Consider the following 15,124-nt stretch of genomic DNA (forward strand, 5'->3'; position numbering starts at 1 on the left):
TATCAGATAATCTGGAGAATCTAGATCTGTCCTGATCTTAAATGTGACCAGCATAACTGTGGGGGGCTTGCTATCACCTCCACTTCTGCTTATTAGCCTCTTAGCATATATCCCCTCATCTTCACCAACTCCTGGCATTATTTCCTCTTCTGACATTTCAAGTGGCATACCATATACTACTCCTCTCGTTTCAATTGGGAACATAGATAGCTGACAGCTTATTTTCAGCTTTCCTAGCACCTTTCTTTTAAGGAGCTTCCCGGCTTGTTCTTTGTTTTTGAACTCTGCTAACAAGTCTCCACCAGGTAGTTTCCTAGCTTTTATTATATCTCCAACACTTTTTACCCACTCTGCAATCCTCAGGGAGCGGACATCCCCTAGCTTTATGTCCTTAGCTAGGGATTTTACTATGATATAACTTTCTGCATGTCCCATTCCTTCCTTCCCACTTGCTGTTCCTTCTGCTGGTTCTAAAGAATCTACCCTTTTCTTTTTCCTTGTTTGCATCGAGTTGTCCTCAATACTTTCTCTGCCCACATTTTCTAACCTGCTTTCAGTATAATTTATCACTTTCATCTCCCCAGACCAGCCAGTTCAGCCTAGCTAGTTGGCTCTCCATATTTCCTGTTCCTCTCTGGCTTTCTATAGGGAACACCTGTCCTCCATCAGGCCCCAACAAAGCTCTGAATGAGTCCCAGGTAGCCCAGAGCAGACCCCCCCCCTTAGGTTATATCTACATAGCAAAACAAAAAACCTTGGCTGGCCCATGCTCATAGGGTGACCAGATGTCCTGATTTTATAGGGACAGTCCCGATTTTTGGGTCTTTTTCTCACATAGGCACCTATTATCCCCCACCTCCTGTCCCGATTTTTGACACTTGCTATCTCGTCAGCCTACATGCTCATGCCAGCAGTCATGGGCTGGTCGGGCTCGGGCTGTGGGGCTGTTCCATTGCTATGTAGACTTCTAGGGTCGGGCTGGAGCCCAAGCTCTGGGACCCCTGAGCTCAGAAGTCTACATAACGATGAAACAGCCCCTATGTCTGGGCCCCATGAGCCCGAGTCATCTGGCCTGGGCCAGCCACAGGGTTTTTTTTTTTTTTTTGCTGTGTAGACATACCCCTATACTTAGCTTGGTAGAATTATTTAGTCCACTGTGTAAATGTGTGTTCTCCCTTTTCTGTCATCTTACTGTAGGAACAATGATTCTGGAAAGGCCGTTGAAAGTTTTATTATCTGATCTGAATTATGGTTATAGTTGAAACAAAGCTGATGCACTGTACATGCTTAATAGTTATCTGTGCTACAAAATAAGGGATTTGCCCAAATTTTTCATAGGCACATATATTTAGTTCTCCTTTCAGTGGTTTCACATTATCTGTGGTCTCTTTCTAGGGTGATGTGGTTCTTTATTAATAATCCATTCTCCTCTAATTGTGTGTGATCAAATACAATTAGATCTCATGTCTTCTTAAAATGACTAAATGTGCTATTGACACAGTTATGGGGATTTCCCCTTGACTTCCCCATCCCCCACCACTGCCATTGCATTGGAGGTGTAGGTAGAATACAGAAATTGTTCAGGGTTGAGTAGATTCTAATAAGACCAATTTATCTGTACAGCAAACAATTGTGAAAATTGTTGGATCATGGCATGAACAGCCCCCTACCCTCTAAGGTAAAGGATGGGGGGAAAACTACTCAATTTTGTGTGTGCGATGGGGAAGGGGCATTCAAGAACCTCACCTGCCTTGATTATTTAGTGCAACTTCCCAAGAAAGTACAGCACTGTGAAGCTGCAGGCTTTTGTCCTGGGATATTCCTTTCAATAGACATGTAAACATTTCAGGGTAGGTATTATCAGTTTTATTGTCTCTAAATGGTGATTTATGTCCTTATTTCTGCATTATTGTCCACAAGGTTCTGCCCTGTGTCACAGGCCTGTAACACCTAATTTTTGTAGACTGTTTCATTTTCATTAGCGTAGCCGTTTTAGCTTGTGATCATTGCACTGCACCTCATTGATAATCTAAGAGAGTATTAGATTCATAGTACTGCCATCTAACCCTGTCAGTCTGGCTTATTGACCTCTCAGCTTCCGAAACATGGGTTTATTTTTTTTCTAAACCCAAGGCAGCCTTCCATCCATTTTCACACACATTGTGAGCAGTTTAAAGGTTGGTCAGAACCGAATATTGCTCTTTCAAATTTGATAATGTATGAGTACAGAACTGTGACCTTTGATACATAGTAATACATCAACATGACATGAGCAGTAAGTGCAGCAATTACCTTTACTACACTTGAGATTGTGTTTTAGCTTTCCTCTTGTAAGCAATTATGTCAGGGAAAAAAAGAGGATCCTTCTAAGTTAAATATATTTTGCAAATGCAGAAATGGATACAATCTTGGGGAAACTTTCTGATTTACAAAATGTGAGGGTGAATTTTTTTTTTCAAGAGAATCCTGGCTTTTAAATTAACATAGTTCAGTAGCAGAAAGATGTGAGCTCTTGCTCCTGTGCAGTTGGCATTTTGTTGCAATACTGTTTCCTGAGAGAGGTTATTTTCTAGGCTATTTAATGCCATTGTCCCAATACAGTGAAAAGCTCTATAGCGTTATCCATACTCTGGTTCCCAGCTAAGGGGCCAATCCTGCAAGCACGTACACTTACAACTTTAGCTGCCTGAGTATGCCTTGAATGGGATGACTCACGCGAGTCAAGCTACTCATACACACAAGTGTTTGTAGGATAAGGCCTTACGTTTGCAAAGACCAATTCCTATTTATTTTTAGGGGAATTTCATTTTTTAAATGATGTTTAGGACTCAGTGATTGACTGAAGAGAAACACAGACGGGGTCACAGTGAGCTGCCACAGCAACGTGTCTCATCTTTAACCTACCCAAACCAGCAGGAAGCTAGTTGTAATGTCTGTGTCCATTCCTTCCCTAACCTATTTTTGTATTGTGATAGCGCCTCTTGGTCCTAGTGCTTCTGTGTTAGGCACTGTACAAACACATAACAAGCTAGTCCTGCCCCAAGGAGTTAACAGTTTCCAGACACGTCTGAAATGAGTGCCAGGGGTGGCTTCTATACTGTGGACACCTGTCCACTAAGAATTAGGCTGAGATCACCAGGTCGTTTTAAACAAGCAACTGAATAACTGTCAGTGCCTTTCTATCACTACTGTCATGGACAAAATTCAAAGTGATGATCTAGAAGTAAATCCCATTATCAGTCTCCTGAGCCGCCTGTTCCATCACCAGTTGGGCATTCAGTGTTACAGGCACAACTGAATTGTGTTGAACATTCTTTTCAGTGAAGGCCTTCAAATACTTTATTAGACAGAAGCAGCTAGATTTCCCAACCAAAATGAGAGCCCCATCATGCTAGTCACTATGCAAACCCATATTAAGACAGTCTCTGCCCTGAAAATCTTATATTCTAAATCAACACAACAAAGGCTGGTAGAAAGCGATACATTGTACAAGTAGAAGATTGGGAACTAAGGCACAGAGAGAGAAGTGAGTTGCCCAAGGTCACACACTGAGTGAAATCCTTGTTGTATTCAACTCAATTGCAAAATTTTCATCAACCTCAATAGGGGTTTGGAGTTTGACACAACTGTGAACTGAATCCAGACCCCCTGAATTCTAGTCCAGAACCTTAACCCCAAACCCATCCAAACTTGTCCCCTTTCCACAGTGGTACAAATAACTTTGGTGCTTACAGGGGCAGCTCTAGGTATTTTGCTGCCCCAAGCACGGCAGGCAGGATGCCTTTGGCGGCTTGCCTGCGGGAGGTCCCCGGTCCCGCGGATTCGGTGGCACACCTGCGGGAGGTCCCCCGAAGCCGCGGGACCAGCGGACCCTCCGCAGGCATGCCACCAAAGACATCCTGCCTGCCGCCCTTGTGGCGACCGGCAGAGCGCCCCCCGTGGCTTGCCGCCCCAAGCATGCGCTTGGCGTGCTGGTGCCTGGAGCCACCCGTGGGTGCTTAACATCTGCAGGAAGAAAATAAAACATTTACATTCAATGCATAGTAAGTAGCCTAGGCACACCTTATATAAGACACTTCTTTATTATTACCTCAGCTGTACTACTTGCTGTGCATAATACACAGCTCATATGTAAGTGTTTACAGTATCAACTCTAAGACCTGGATCCTGCAGCTGTGCACAGATGAATCATCCATAAGTAGGACTCTCACATTCATGGCTATGAAAAATGCACAATGGAATGTGAAATCTGATGTCTCCCATGAAATCTGGCTGTTGTAGGGGAGACCAGATTTCACAGAGTTGGGAGGCCAGAGAGCGGCGGCTGCTGGCCGGGAGCCCAGCTCTGAAGGCAGCAGCGCAGAAGTGAGGGTGATATGATTTTGGGAGAGGGGGTCCTTAATTTTCAGCAGGGGTGGGGCTGGCCTTACAAGTGGGTGAGTAGGCAACTGCCCAGGGCCTCGTGGTCAGGGGGGGTGCTGTGGTCACACACAAAAGCAGCTCAAGGCCCCTTTAACTACCAAGCATTGGGGAGGAGCAGGGTGATAGTGCCCCAGCCGAGGGCTCCTAGTGTGCCCTGGGCTCCAGCTGCTAATCCTGGACTTCCTCTTCCTCTGCACAGGCCGCTCCTGAGGCTGGGTCAGACCCATCTCTGGAAACCTGCAGGAAGGTCTGTGGCTGTTGGCTGGAAGTCCAGCTCTGAAGGCAGCGCTGCTACCAGCAGCAGCACAGAAGTGAGAGTGGCATGGTACGGTATTGCAACCCTTTTGCGCTGGTGGTGATGGTGGCGGCGGTGCCTTCAGAGCTGGACACCTCGCCAGAAGCTACCCTAGGGCTGCCCAGCTCTGAAGGCAGCAGCACAGAAGTAAGGGTGGCAAGACTGACCCCCTACACTAGCCTTGCAACCCCTCCCTCCCATGACCCTGTTTTTTGGTTGGGACCCCTATGATTACAATACCATGAAATTTCAGATTTAAATATCTGAAACTATGAAATGTATTATTTTTAAAATCCTATGAGCATGAAATTGACAAAAATGGACCTTGAATTTAGTAGGCCCTACCCATAAGCCAGTGGGCGCAGGGCACCACCCAAAGGGAGGGGGGCAATGAAACTAAAGACAAAGCACACTGATGATAAGCTGAAGGACTCCGGATAGGACAGAACACAAAAGGAGGGATGCAACCGTTGGGACACTGAGCAAAATAAATCCACATCTGCGTTTATGTAAAACAATGAGTCTCTGAAGGCAGCTATTTTCGGCAACTGCCTAAGAGTGGACGTATCTGGGTATTAAGTGTGAAACTTTATAAAACTGTCCTCCAGGAGATATTAAATAATAGTAATAATTTGTACCCCTGTATTCACTCCTTTCACACAATTGTAATAATCTTTGTACAAAGCATGCCCTGTGAGGTATTATTTGAAAACTCATAATATGCGGTCATTATTGTCCTGGTAAAATAAGTATAGCAACATTGTATGTAGAGTTATAAGATTTCACTCTGACATTACTAAAACATGTCCCAGGCCAAACCAGTTCCTCAGAGACAATGGCAAGCTGACACCTCAGCCAGTTTAAACAGTCAATGGGTTGTTATCTGCTAAATAGCCATTCTTTGGCAGGAAAGGGGGTGTGGGTGAAAAGTCTACATTTTAGCAAAGAAACAGCTTGGGGTTCCCATCCACACAGACTGCTTGTTGCCCTGAGCCCAGCTGGAGATGCTTATCAAAGGAGGAAGAGGACTATAAAAAGAAAGGGGAAACACCCCCAAAGAACCTCTCCTCCTTTCTCACTCTGTCCATCGAGGCACTACAGCAGAAGGAACAAAGGAAGCAGTCGTTACACAGAAGAAGGGGTCCTGGCCAGTAAAACTGCTGAGAGCATGTGATGAGAAAAACTTCACTTTGAATTTATCATAGTTTAAGTTAGACACTAGTTGTCTAATTTTTATTTTTCTTGTAACCATTTCTGACTTTTCTGTCTCATTACTTGTGTTCACTTAAGATTTTCTTTGTAGTTAATCAACTTGTTTTATTGTTTTATTTAAACCAGTGTGTTTGGATTGAAGGGTTTGGGAAACTCCATTTGGGAATAACAGGATTTGTGCATATAATTTCTATTAATGAAACAGTGGACTTTATATGAGACTGTACTTTCCAGGGGAGGGCTGGGCAGTACAAGATATATGTTTCTGGGGGAAATCTGGGCCTGGAAGGTGTTGGGGTCACCTTCAGGCTGGAAGGTTGCAGTCTTAGGCAGACATTGCTGGGAGTAACTTACATGCTGGAGACTGCTTGTGAGCAGTCCTGAAATGGAGGCAACAACAGTAAGCAGTGTAAAGGGCACCGCAGGTTAAAAGGAAGGGGTGACAGTCACAGCTATTCACTGCTCTAGATTTTACCCTGGGTATGTCACACACAATAATCTCAATTGATTGGACTCTTCCAGTTGGTATGCATACTTCCACCTTTTCATGTTCCCTGTATGTATAAATATCTCCTGTCTGTGTGTTCCATTCTATGCATCCGAAGAAGTGGGCTGTAGCCCACGAAAGCTCATGCTGAAATAAATTTGTTAGTCTCTAAGGTGCCACAAGTACTCCTGTTCTTTTTACAATAACCATGGTCTCCCCATGCTAGAGTTTCCCTTTTATAGGGACTTTTCCCAGTGTTACTTTGAGTAGTGGCCCTTTAAATTTGGCTGAGCCAAGCACTAAAGTAGCCATTGCATAAGTGGTGGTAGTTTCTTTCTGTGCTCCAGCTGGTAAGTATTCACAGCTGCTGTCCATGTTTGCTCTTTATTCCTGAAGCAACAGCACATTCTCACTGTCTGTTTCTTCAGACCCCTAACAGCACATCATCTTCCTGGCAGAGGGCGGTTTGTATGCTAATGAAAATAGGTTTTTCCTGCAATATTGTTTGTTCCTTGGGAAGAAAGGAGAGCAAGAGATGACAGAGCATGTCATTACATTTGCATAAATTAGCCCTGAGGCCCCAATCCTATAAAGTCTGGGTGCAGGGGTGTCCCTATATGTAGCAGTGTGTAGGATTGGGGTCTGTTTTAGCAGCCAGGATTCTTAATAGGGTTCCAGTATGACAATCTAGGCCCCAATTTAGATTTTGTTTAAACACAAAGCAAAGGAATAATTTGACCACACAGTATTTACAGTCCAGACACTGAAGCATCCTGCTGATATATGAGAACCAGAAGTAAAAATGGCTGGAAACAATAGTGGAAGGTGCCCAGCATCTCAAAGGCCCAAACCCTAAGGTCTCGGACCATGCTAGTGGGTGGGTGGGTGTGTGTGTGTGTTAACGAAGAGAATACGTTACATGTGTTATGATAATGAGTTATGAAGGATTATTATTCATTTTATTTTGGAGAGGGTCAATTTCAAGATTGCATTCATTTTAAAAGGGGGAAAAATAATGCAGGTCCTTGATCCTTAGCTAGGGTTGCCAACCCTCCCAGTTTGGCCGGGAGTCTCCCAGAATTGGGCTCAATCTACCGAATGCTACTGAAGTCAAACCAGGAGATATTAGGACACTGAAAGTCTGGCAGCGCAGCAGGGCTAAGACAGGCTCCCTAACTGCCCTGGCTCTGTGCTGCTCCCAGGAGCTGCAGTGATGATGCTTGCAGGCAGGGGCAGTGTGCAGTCACCCATGAGTCTAGGAGCCACTGATGGACATGCTGCTGCTTCCAGGAGCCACCTGAGGTAAGCACTGCCCAGCCGGAGCCTGCACCAGAACCCCCTGCCCCAGCCCCCTCCTGCACCCCAACTCCCTTCCCAGAGCCTGCACCCCAACCCCTTGCCTCTGGCTCAGCCCAGAGCCACCTCCCATACGCCGAACCTCTTGGCCCCTTCCCAGAGCCCACGCCCCAATCCCAGCTCGGTGAAAGTGAGTGAGGGTGGGGGAGGGTGAGCAATGTAGGGAGGGGGGCTGGAGTGAGTGGGGTTGGGGCCTTGGAAAAGGGGTGGGGCAGAGGTATGGCCTTGGGGGAAGGGCAGGGCAAGGGGGTTTGGGTTTGTGTGATTAGACAGTTGGCAACCATATCCTTAGCATAGACAACTGCATTTCACTGTTTGGAGAAGGTTGCATTGCAAAAGGCAATTGATGCTGGAGAACTTGCCAAACTCAATATTTCATTTTAGTTGTTTGCATACCGTGAATGAGTGATTTTTTTTATAGACTCTGTCCAGCTTTAATTCTTCTGTCCTATAGATAACTACATAAAATATGAACCACTTTAAAGAGCAGAGGAGGCCTTGCAAGAATGGAAGTCTTACAAAAGTGTTGCATAATACTGGACAAGTATTTTTCTTTAATATGCTCTTCTGTATTAAATGTAGGGATTCATATAGATATTTGCTTCAGCATTTCTACTGCAGTATTATTTGTGAAGGACTCCTTTGGTTATGTAAGACTGTGCAGCACTACGAGGTCTTTTGCTACAGGTCCTATATACTGCAGTATCTCTAGAGTGTGTGTGTCTATATCTATATATTGCTAAGAGAGAGGTTGTGCTAGCCTGGGTGCAGAAGGCATTGTCTTTTGAAGGCTTGTCTCAAACCTGATGATATTTTACTATAGTTTTTTGTTCAGTTACCTTTCAAAATCTATGGAAGTTTTATGAAGTCTCAATGCAGTATTACAAAGGTTTATAATAGTGAAATCCCCATGAAATTGAGCTGATGCTCAGATTGCTGCGTAAGTGATAGGAGAGTAGGAACTAGGGGTATATTATATTAATGCTAATGGGAATTGCTCAGCTAAAGCTGTGTGCAACTAGCTGAGATATTCCTAGTGTATCATAGAAAGGCATTATGCTCATCTACCCGTTGATGCCTGATTTGTTCTCTTCTTAAAACATTTGAGATTTTAAAGTTTTCAAAAGATCCATTATAAACAGAAGTGTAATGATGCCGAGAGCCAAAATACTGTAAGTCAATGTGAACGGTACCAAAAGGAGCCTTAGTTTTACTAATGTGACAGATACAAAAATATTTAAACCAAAGTGTGAGGCCAATTTAGTTTTTATTCTTTTGCCTCATTAACCCTAAGACTTAAAAAAATTGATAGTTCATACCCCATTCCGGTGGCAATCTCCAGAACTGCTCAATCCTTATAAATTGGTTTTTTGAAGGCATTTTACAAGGTGTAGTGTGAAAATGGACAATATCATTTAAGCATTCTGAATTGTTTATCTGATTTCCTAGATAAGTCTTGGTCACCTGACTTAAATGTATACTGATCTATTATTTATGCTTTGAAAATAGAGCTGATAAAAAGCATGTGTTCTTGCTATTATGTTTTGTCATATCTAGCTAAAAAGATTGAAATCCTGAGAAACAATTTTCTGAAGAAATGAAATAGTATGCCCTCCTGAACCCTTGGGGAAAATAGCCTCTCTGTTTGCTCAGAATATGAAACAGTAAAACAGTATAAGTAAAACAGACAGCCATGCCAAGCATGTCACATTTCTATTTGTACAGTTTGGAATGATGTTTTAAAAACATTTTCTAGTTATTTTTGATAAATAAATGGTGCAAATAACATCTGCAAACCAACCCTGCTGAAGTAAGATTTTTCAAATCAGATTTGTTTTACAGTGCAACTTGGAAAATTGCTTTGCAAAACTTAAGTTTAATAACTTCTGAGAAAATATGCAAAAGAAAGGCACAAGAATAAATCTTGCTTTTACTTTACCTCCCCACAAAAGATGGTAACACTGGTTTTCCATCCTCTTTGCTGCTGTGTTTTAAGGTAGCTTCTTTAAATTAGCTCAGAATGAAAAGCCCAGGTTTCAAACGTGGACATCCTAGTTAGTTCAAATCCTACATCTGCATACTCAAATTGGCACTTAGGCCCCCAGCTGCACTTTCAAGGGATCTAATGCCTATTTAATTACTCCGAATTGAGCACCCAAATTTAGGCTCTGATATTCCTCTCGGAGTCAATAGCAGATGTCCTGTCAACTCCAAGAGGATCAAGATTGAGACCTTAAGGTTGAAAAGTGAGTGGAAGGGTCATATCAGGTTTCCACAGGTGACCTATTAAAGCAGGGGGGAGGAGCACAGAAAGTGAGACTATTGCCTCAGTGGCATCCTCTTCAGATCCTTTTGAAACAACTCCATGGGGTATTGCCTCCATATTTTAGGAGGAAGCATGGCTTGAGGAAGATTTTGTGGCAATGTAGCCCTCCCAACATACTGTAGAGTATGCTAATACTAACCCTATTAGCTTTAATTTCTTCCTCTGTGACATAGAACCCACCTGGAAGAGGGATCCCACAGGCAGTAGCTAGAGAGAGAAACCATTTTATCTCATGACTCTACAGAAGCCCTGCTACCAAGGGGCCTGTGAGATGATTCTGTGCCTTCTTAGATCCCCTGAGATGTGTGCAGATCTTGACAGTTCTGCTAATTTTGGGGGGTGAACACCCCAACCCGAGGAAGTATACACCCCAACCCTCACAGGCACAGGGGACGAGAATGCTATTGCTTTCAGTGTTTGTGAAAGCTGACTTTCTCCAAAGATACTATTTGCATAGGATCTGCACTCCTGGGATTTAACTTCCAGAAAGAGACCAAATCCAGGGATATATCTTCAGAGAACAAACATTAAAAGTGATGCTCTTTTTTTAGTGAGTGCATAAAAGAATAAACAGTAGAGGCAGTTATGTCCATTTTTAGTCATTAATTGTACTGATACATATTTTTTTAATAAAATTGAGTTTATAAGGTGGAATTTTGCTTGGTGTTGCATTTTGTCATATCTAACCCAGAAATAATGAATGTCCCTGTAGGGTTTATAAGACTAGTAACAGCAATAATTGAGTCTTTGTCAAGGTCAAGGGTGAGAATTCTGGAAAATAAAGTGTTGTTCTTTACAAAATGGTTGTACACATTCACTGTCACATTTAACAATACAGATCACAACTGAAGATGCAACACTTTATTCTTTGAATAGTCAGAGAGTGGATGTTTGTTTACATTTCTTTTTATACAGAAAATGTAAACAGGAATGAAAGTTGTAATGTTAATTCCTGGCACACTCAGGCGTGACTAATCCATGTATGCTTTATCCTTTGTTTCTTTTGTCCAAAAGATTCAAGTGGTTTAATGCAACATGGGTGTACCATTGATTAGTTCATTTGCAATATTTAATCTCTTAATGCCAGGATTTCTGAAGACTGTGTATGAAAGGGACTACCAGTGCCAAGAGGTTAATATAGACATGAATGGATTTCCTCATAATTCCACCAAATCTGACTTTATTTTATCATTTGCTTCCAATTTTTGTATCCCTGGGAATCATGGTTGAAAAGGCATTTGTCTAATATGAACTGTGTTCTTTGTTTATCACTTTTTTACATGCAATAGATTTGTTTTCTTTGAAAATTGGTTTCTGTAATGAGAGCAGAAAATTATTTCTGGCATGTGGCAATTTGTTCATATAATTTCTGGCTATAATAAGCTGTGCTTTATTGGTCAAGTTAGGGGCTTGGCCAAACTTTTGCCTCCCCCAAACAGTTTGTGAAGGGTGCTGTTAACTGGGTGATTGGATCCCTCTATCCCACAGGGAGGTGCTTTTCCCTGGTGATGTATGTATATCGTTTAAATGGCTATGGGAACTTTGGAAGGCAATGTGCTAAGAGACATGTAAGATTTGTTTATTTATATTTGTCGTTTACATTTATATCCCAGCATTCTAGGAAGGGCATAGGCCATTGTTTAATTATTAGTCACTGGGAATTCTAGGGAGGAGGGGCTCCCACAGAAGATTTCATTTTGTTGGGTCTTTGAAAAAATCTGTGTGGGGGGGCACACGCATGCGGTGGGTGGAGGGGAGGAGATAATGCAGAGAACAAAAAGCAGGGATGGACAAGCACAGAGATTGGGGTCAGGACCTCACTTCTCCTTATTTCTGGCTGTATTTATCCATGGAAAGAGGGACTGTGATGGTGGTGTCAGAGACCTATAGCTCCTCTTCTGCTAGAGCTACCTGGCTGTGGTGCAGCCTCTCTTGTGGCCTATGACTTGAACACAGACTTTGAAGAGCACATCACATGGACCTCTTCCAAAGACATTAAAATAAAGTATAACTAAGTTAAAGGTCTGTTTATAAATGGTTTCTAAAAGGTTAATAGGTGTTTCATAGATTTTTTTTTTTATAAGCATGTTACAGACATGAGTTTGCGTTGCAGATTGTCATGACCAACAGTTCTCAAACCTAGGCCCACAAGGTTCATGAGAGCAGCCACGCTTCAACCCTCCCCCTGGCAGCCTGCTGGCAATAGCTTACATGAGACCCACAAAGCCCAGTCATGCTGTGAGGCTCTGCCCCAAGATCTGATTGGCAGAGTCCCAGAGTGGCCACCTGATGAGAGAACCATTTTCAAATGAGAGAACTGCACAACACTCAGGAGGATCATATTCATAAGGGACTGTATCTGTGCTTCCCCAGAACCTGTAAGAGGTGGCACAGTTGAAGAACTACCAGACTCCACCCTGGCGGGACACTTCTGGTGATATAAAATCCAATGTTTTCTTCTGGTGGTCCTGAATGCACTTCACGATAGAGACCTTTGTAGCTTCCTGCAAAGTGTGTGCTCTGGCCAGAGAACCTGTGGTCTCCTCCAGCCTCTGGATGCCCCATCTTGGCCCTGGGAGGCTATTACCTTGGACTTTATAATGGAACTGTCAGACTTCAGCGGTTTCACAACCATCCTAACAGTGGCAGATCACTTTTCTAAGATGGTTCACTTCATTCCCTGCATGGGTTTACCCTCCCTGGAGGAAGTTGCCCAGCTCTCAATAAACAACATAGTTTTCCTTCGGGCCTCCCAGCTTATGTCACCTCAGTTTACTGCATGCTTCTGGCATGAGGCATTTATTAGGAGTCAACACATATCTGCCTTCTGCATACCATCCTCAATCAAATGGCCAAGCAGAAAGAATCAAACAGGTTCTTGAACAATACTTAAGATGCTCCATCAACCATCACCAGTATGGCTAGTCTTCACTGTTACCTATGCAGAGTTCTCATACAATAATGAGGACTAGGCATCTACAGCCCTGCCTTTATCAACTATGGGTAACACCCCTGATTTCACCCACATCCTTCCACAACCCATCTGCCTCAGACCTAATACAACACAAGCATCATATCCAAGAGGAATTTGACGCCTTGAAAACGTGAAGGAGGGCTACAAAAGGCATGCAGACAAAGGTAGACAACAGGAGCACATTTACTCTACAAGACAAAAGGTATGGCTTTCAACAGAACGCCTCTGCATATATAGGCCCTTTCAGAAACTAGACTATCTGTTCCTTGACTCATACTGGATTTGGTGACAAATCAACCCAGTCACCTTCAAGATCCAGCTCCTCTGATCATTTTAGAATCCACCCTGTATTCCATGTTACACTTCTTCTTTAGCTGTACACCAAGAACACATTTCCCCATAGAACCCAATCCCCTCCCGCAATGGTGCAAGTACAAGGTCAAAAGATTCTAAGATTAAGTGGAACAAATTAAGGTACCTGATTGGGCTGTAATCTTCCCAATCAGAGGAACATACTTGGGAGCAGCTGAAAATGTTCATATTCTTGACATAGCTTGGGCTTCCTGTAAGAGCTATCCTGAGAAACCTGGGTCCACTTTGCCCAGAGGCGCTCCTGGGGCAGAGGGTGATGTCATAATCTATGGGACTCAAACTCAGGCCTCACTCCAACCATCCACCTGGCAGCCTGCTGGTAATAGTTTACCTGAGACCCACAAAGCCCAGCCTCACTGTGAGGCTCTGCCTTTGAGGTCTGATTGCTGGAGTCCCAGAGCTGCTGATTGGCCCACTGGCCCTACGTAAGCCAGCAGCAGGCCCAGGGAGCTGTCAAAACAACTGGGCTCCGGACTGCATGTGTTGTGCTACCTACTTCCTGTTACCCACTTTTGCTTCCCGGCTTGATCTCCTGGCAGTCTGAGTTGACCTGACTCCTGGCATCTGAGTTGTGGTTCCTGACCTCCAATTTGTTTCCTGCCAGTGACCCTAGTTCATAACTCATAGTTCCTATTGCCTATATGTCTCCTGCTTTTAATCTCACAGTAGCCTGACCGAGCCAACTCTTGACTCCTGTCTCATGACTGCAGACTCTGGCTCAAACTAAGAAGTCTGGCCACCAACAACTCAGCTGTAACACAGATGGTAATAAGCACATCAGTAGAAGGTGTTACAGATGACTATAATCCATTGTCATTTACCAACTATTTAGAAACTTTTTATAAATAGAACCTTTATATAAAACTGTGACCCACCATGTTCTTCACCATAGACTGAAATCAAGCTGTCAGATTCAGTAGAAGAGTCAGGCACTTCCCAGAGGTTGTACAAAAAGTTAGAGACACCTACGAATGGGGAGTTGGGAAGTCTTTTTGCCAAATCCAGTTAGCCAGTCAGCAGTGAAAGGTAACCAAAGACCTCTTGATTTTAACTGAATATAGAAGCTGAATGTGGAGATAGAATCTGGTTGGGAAAGGTTTGTTGGTTGGTGCCACTGACTTTAAATTAATCAACAAGCTTCTCTTGAGTAAGAGACCTTGTTTGTGTGGATGCCACAGTTATTTGAGAGAATCTTAATGAAGAATTCACAGGAAGTTTTGGTGACAGTACAGTTATTGCAGAAAGAAATTCTCATGCATCCACAAATTCTTCTCCAGAGACATGCCATAGAAATTGCATGATGCTTGTTGTGATTGTTACTGTGTTGGGCAAATATGAAAATAAAGCTCTCATCACTGGAAAGTCCAAGAAATGCTTCCAAATATCTCCTTCAGACTCACTCCTGTGGGTAGCCTTCCAGTGCTAATCTTTAAACAACAGAACAACCAAAACCTGCCCCACTGCTCTCACCCTGCCCTAAGATGGGTAACATGCATTTGAGAGCAGAACCAAACTGCAAAATAATTTGGAGATACTGCCTGTCTTTCCAATTGCTGCAATGTGGGGAAACTTTTATTAAATGGGAAGCCATATAAACACAGGGAGAAGAAATAAACAGAAAAGATACAAAACTGCAGGGGAGGATATGTGGGCAGCCACACTCATTGCATTAAAGCAAGC

The sequence above is a fragment of the Mauremys reevesii genome, linkage group 11, assembly GCF_016161935.1.
Source record: "Mauremys reevesii isolate NIE-2019 linkage group 11, ASM1616193v1, whole genome shotgun sequence".
NCBI lineage: Eukaryota > Metazoa > Chordata > Testudines > Geoemydidae > Mauremys > Mauremys reevesii.